The sequence below is a fragment of the Oryx dammah genome, unplaced genomic scaffold, assembly GCF_014754425.2.
Source record: "Oryx dammah isolate SB20612 unplaced genomic scaffold, SCBI_Odam_1.1 HiC_scaffold_12, whole genome shotgun sequence".
NCBI lineage: Eukaryota > Metazoa > Chordata > Mammalia > Artiodactyla > Bovidae > Oryx > Oryx dammah.
Window position 1 is genome coordinate 38,575,776 of NW_024070196.1, and position 5,706 is coordinate 38,581,481.

Below are 5,706 nucleotides of genomic sequence, written 5' to 3' on the forward strand. Positions count from 1 at the left end.
AAGCATAAAGCATTTCAACAAAGGGTTTTAATGTAGATTTCTTTTTTGTACCCATGCTGTTGATGGCTAAATGTAATAGGCTGATCATGACATTGAATAAATGTATGTCTCTTTTTTTAATGTGCTATGTAAAGTTTGTCTACTCTGAAGCCATTTTGATAAATTATCCCAACAGTATGAAGTTAGAATTCCTTCAGGGTGATGCCAGGTTCCATTTGAAATTTATTTGCAACCTGCCTTGGTGGAGAAGCTGTCACTTCTCTGACTCTCCTCTCCTGCTAAGCTTGGTTTCCTGGCAGTCATTACAACCATTTGCCACTGACATAGCTACTGTTGCTGCTGGAACCACCATAGCCACCTTGGTTTCATGGTTTAGCAAAGCATTGACTTCCATCATAGGGGTCAGAACTTCTGCCTCCAAAGTTTCCTCCTTTCATGGGTCCAAAATTGAAGACTGATTATTGTAATTACCAAAATCCTTGTAGCTTCCTGCCACCTCCAAAGCTGCTTCCATCATTATAGCCATCCCCTCTGCCACCATATCCACCACCACCACCATGGCTGCCACCAAAGCCATCTCGACCACTGAAGTTTTCTCCATGACCAGAGTTGTCATTCCCACTTAAACTACCTTCACGACCACCACCAAAGTTTCCAGAACCACTTCGACCTCTCTGGATGGATGAAGCACCAGCCATCTCTTGCTTAGATAGGGCTTTTCTTACTTCACAGTTGTGGCTATTCACAGTGTAGTACTTCTAATGACAATCTTGTCTACGGAGTCATGGTAATCAAAAGTTAAAAAGCCTCTCTCTTTGCCACTGCCTCAATCAGTCATGATTTCAACCACTTCAATTTTACCAAACTGTTCAAAATAACCCCTTAGGTGATGTTCTTCAGTGTCGTCTTTAATGCCACCAACAAACATCCTTTTCACAGTTAAGTGGGCACCAGGTCTTTGGGAACCTTCTCTGGAGACGGCCCTCCTTGGTTCTACAACTCTTCCATCTACCTTGTATGGTCTTGCATTCATGGCCGCATCCACCTCCTCCACAGAGGCCTGTGTGACAAACCCGAAGCCTCTGGAGAACTTCCTGCTTGGAACCCTCATTACCACACAGTCTGTGAGCATTCTGCTTTGCTCAGAATGGCTCCTCAGACTCTCATTGGTTGTTGCAAAGCTCAGTCCTCCGATGAAGAACTTCTGCAGCTGTTCGGACTCTTTGGGAAACTCTGACTTAGACTTGATTGCAGTGGAGAGGGAGAGGCTTCAATGATGCTTACCCAGCAGCATCCACAGGCAAAAAGTGGAATTTATTTAATTTTTTAAAAAATTTTAAAAAGCAGTGTTCTGCAAAAAAAGACTGTTAAGAGGATGAAACATCACAGATTAAAAAAACATTTGCAAATCACTTAGCTAATAAATGACTAATATCCAAAATATACAGAATTACATAATAAAGTGTCTCAGTCCTCTATACTAAGAAAACAACTTTATACTAAGAAAACAATAATAAGCAAAAAAACTGAATACACAACTCACCACTGAAAATATACAGATGGCAAATAAGCATATGAAAACATCCTCAATGTCTTGTATCTTTAAGGATATAGAAATTAAACAGTAATGACGTACTACTGTGCACCTACTGGAAAGGCTAAAACCTAAAATCTGACAGTATCCATCACTGATGAACATGTGGACCAACAGTAACTCCCATTTATTGCTGGTGGGAAAGCAAAATGTTACAACTGCTTTGAGATATATGTTGGCAGTTTCTTATAAGCTAAACATAGCTTGCTAGAGAATAACTCCAGTTTTACCCAACTGATTTGAAACTTATACAGAAATCTGCACATGAATGAATTATAAATCAGCTTTACTTAGCACCAATAAAAACTGGTAGCAACCTAGATGTATTTGAATAGATGAATAAATTAATAAACCATGTTATATTAGTATAATGGAATATTACCCAGTGATATAAAGGGATGAACTATCAACCCAAAAAACAACATATATGAATTGTAAGACTATCACTAAGTGAATGAAGCTAGTCTTGAAAAGGCAGCATACTTTATGATCCCATTTACATGACATTCTGAAAAACACAAAACTATGGAGAAAGAAAACAGATTAGTGATTGTCAGGGTCTTGAGGGTGAGGGAAGGGTTGATTGGTTGCAGCAGAGAAGAATTTTTAGTGCTGTAGAATTTTTAGTGCTTGATACTAGTGTCAGACACATATTACTATGTACTTGTCAAAACTCATAGAATCTTTCACCACAGGAAGTGAACTTTAATATACAAAAACAAAAATTCAAGGAGGTCAGGGATCCCAAAATGGAATGCAAACTGTGGCAAGAGAATCTAACTGTATTACAAATGTGTAATATAAACTCTCAGAGGAGTGAAGAGAAATCACTCAGTCGTGTCCAACTCTTTGCGACCCCATGGACTGTAGCCTACCAGGCTCCTCCATCCATGGAATTTTCCAGGCAAGAATACTGGAGTGGGTTGCCATTTTCTTCTCCAGGGGATCTTTCTGACCCAAGGTTTAAACCTAGGTCTCCCACGTTGCAGGCAGACTCTTTACCATCTGAACCACCAGGGAACCCCCAACCTCTCAGAGAAGGGTGTGGAAAATGTTCTGATGTAAGCAACTTTGGAAATAAGTGGAGAAAAAAAGAAACTGCATGTAAGCACTGTACTCCAGTAGGTAGCATTGTTTCTTACAGGGATATAGTTTGATAAGTGTGAAACTCTAGATTACGCTGGAATTGAACAGATAGATAAATGGATCCCAAATGACATAGCCAGGAGTCTCACTGTTGAGGCGGGGGAGTTTACATAGAAGCAAGGGGAGTAGCTAGAAGAACCCCATATGGTTATGGATTAGACGTGGTGCCTCCAGCATGAACTCATGTTCAATTTAACATAAATACAGATGGAGAGATTCAGCAATACTTAGAGCAAAATGTTGCCTGGGAAGACTTAGGTGCAATAAGCACATCCAGCACAGAACCAGAGCTCCTTGAAAAGAATGGTTGATTCTAGGCCTGGGGAATGTAATACACAATATGAGCCTGGAGCATAATTAATTCAAAAAGTAGGAAATGCTATATTAAACATGCACACATACACACACACACACATGCACGCACGCACACACATACACACACCGATGGGAGCATGTAAAGGGGGAACAGAAATCAACTGAAAAGGCTCCCAATGGCCAAAACTGGAACCATTCTAACAATTAAGCAAATAACATATTATTGTATTATGACTCAAAGCATAACATAAATACCTTGAGTCCATACTCATCTAAATAAATGATCGAGTAAATAAATAAATGACTGAGAATATGCCCAGTATGCTACTGCTGCTAAGTCACTTCAGTCGTGTCTGACTCTGTGTGACCCCAGAGACGGCAGCCCACCAGGCTCTGCCATCCCTGGGATTCTCCAGACAAGAACACTGGAGTGGGTTACTATTTCCTTCTCCAATGTGTGAAAGTGAAAAGTGAAAGTGAAGTTGTTCAGTCGTGTCCGACACTTAGCGACCCCATGGACTACAGCCCAGCAAGCTCCTCCATCCATGGGATTTTCCAGGCAAGAGTACTGGAGTGGGGTGCCATTGCCTTCTCCATGCCCAGTATAGAAGAATTCCAAATAATTTATGTAGATACTCTCCCCTTAATATGGTGGAGCTGGTAGAACATCACATCCTTCCCTTCCACCAGTCCTTAGTGACTTCCTTCCAAAGAATACAGGATGAAAAGGGGGCAAAGGAGTAACTAAGTTGGAAACTATAGTGGACAAATATTATCTGAGCCAGGTGATCAAGGTTGGCATCAGCAATGATAAATCATGTTGAGAATATGTATCCTTGATGTGATTTGATGAAAATGTCACTTTATCTGTGATTTTTCTCCCAAGACACATATTCTCAGTCTATTCATGGGAAATAGAAAAAGTAAGACAAACCCAAACTGAACCACATTCTACAAAATATCTGACCAGTACTATTCAAAATTGTCAAGGTCCTTGAAAACAAAGTAAGTCTGAGAAATGGTCACAGCCAAAAGTATTCCATGCAAACACAGCTACTGAATGTTGACATGGCATCTTGCTTTGGATCCTGGGATAGAACAGCATAAGAAAAAAATTAAAGAAAATTTTAAAATATGGTCTTGAGTTAATAATATTGCATCAATACTAATTCACTAATACAACAAATATTTCAGACATAGATAAGATGTTAGCAATCAGGGAAATAAGATGCAGAATATATGGAATTTAGAAAGATGGTAATGATAATCCTGTATGCGAAACAGCAAAAGAGATACAGATGTATAGAACGGACTCTTGGACTCTGTGGGAGAGGGAGAGGGTGGGATGATTTGGGAGAATGGCATTGAAACATGTATACTACCATGTAAGAAACGAATCGCCAGTCTATGTTCAATACAGGATACAGGATGCCTGGGGCTGATGCACGGGGAAGATCCAGAGAGATGATATGGGGTGGGAGGTGGGAGGGGGGTTCAGGATTGGGAACTCATGTACACCCGTGGCTGATTCATGTCAATGTATGGCAAAACCAATACAGTATTGTAAAGCGAAATAAAGTAAAAATAAAAATTAAAAAAAAAGATGCAGAATATAAGAGAACTCTGTATACGGTCTTTATACCTTTTCCATAAATCTAGAAATTTCCTAAAATAGAAAAATTACTAAAAATTGCTCTTATATTTGGAAAAGATGAAAACTCTAACTTGAAAAGATACATGCACCCTAATGTTCATAGCAATAATATTTACAATATTATTTACAATAATATTTACAATAGCCAAAACATGGAAGCAATACATACTGTATATATATGTACACATACAATGGAATATTACTCAACCTGCTCTAGCACTGGGTTGCACCATAAGCAATTGGTGGAAATTAAGCCAGTTTTGACATTAAAAAAATAGAAATTTTAAATGGTTTGACCTAATATTCAAGAGAATGGTCTTCGGTGTCAATAGCATTTAAAAATTTAATAACTACTGTCAAAATAGGTCTCCAAAAAGTTGTACATCATTTTATATCAATGGCAGAGAAGAGGACAGGGTACTCTCCACTCTTGGTCAATGGGTCAGTCCCAGGGTGGCCAGTGGCAGCAGTGAGGCCAGAGAGCCCTACACTCCTTGGCGTCCTCCAATGTTGGCTCCAGCCTTCCCTGGACCCTCTTCCTGGTGACTCCAGCAGGGCCACTGCTTCAGTCCACCAGCAGCCATGTAGACCAATCTCTGACAGCCGGTGAAAGTTTACGCACTCAAGGAGGACCAGCAGTGGGACAACCAGGGCACCAGGCATGTAATCTAGCTACACAGAGGACCAGAAGGACATGTCTCTGCTAGTCAGGGCCTGGCAAAACATGGTCCACTGGAGAAGGGAATGGCAAACCACTTCAGTATTCTTACCTTGAGAACCCCATGGAAAGTATGAAAAGACAAAAAGATATGATACTGAAAGATGAGGCCATGAATCAGTAGGTCTCCAATATGCCACTGGAAAAGAGTGGATAAATAATTACAGAAAGAATGAAGAGCCTAAGCCAGAGCAGAAATGATGCCGAGTTGTGGTTGTGTTTGGTTGTGCAAGTAAAGTCTGATGCTGTAAAGAACAATATTGCATAGGAACCTGGAAT

General features: G+C 40.1%; 1 pseudogene; it reads right to left on the reverse strand.

The window, feature by feature from the left end:
- Positions 1 to 302: 302 nt before the first annotated feature.
- Positions 303 to 5,372, reverse strand: LOC120871377 (annotated as a pseudogene).
- Positions 5,373 to 5,706: the final 334 nt, after the last annotated feature.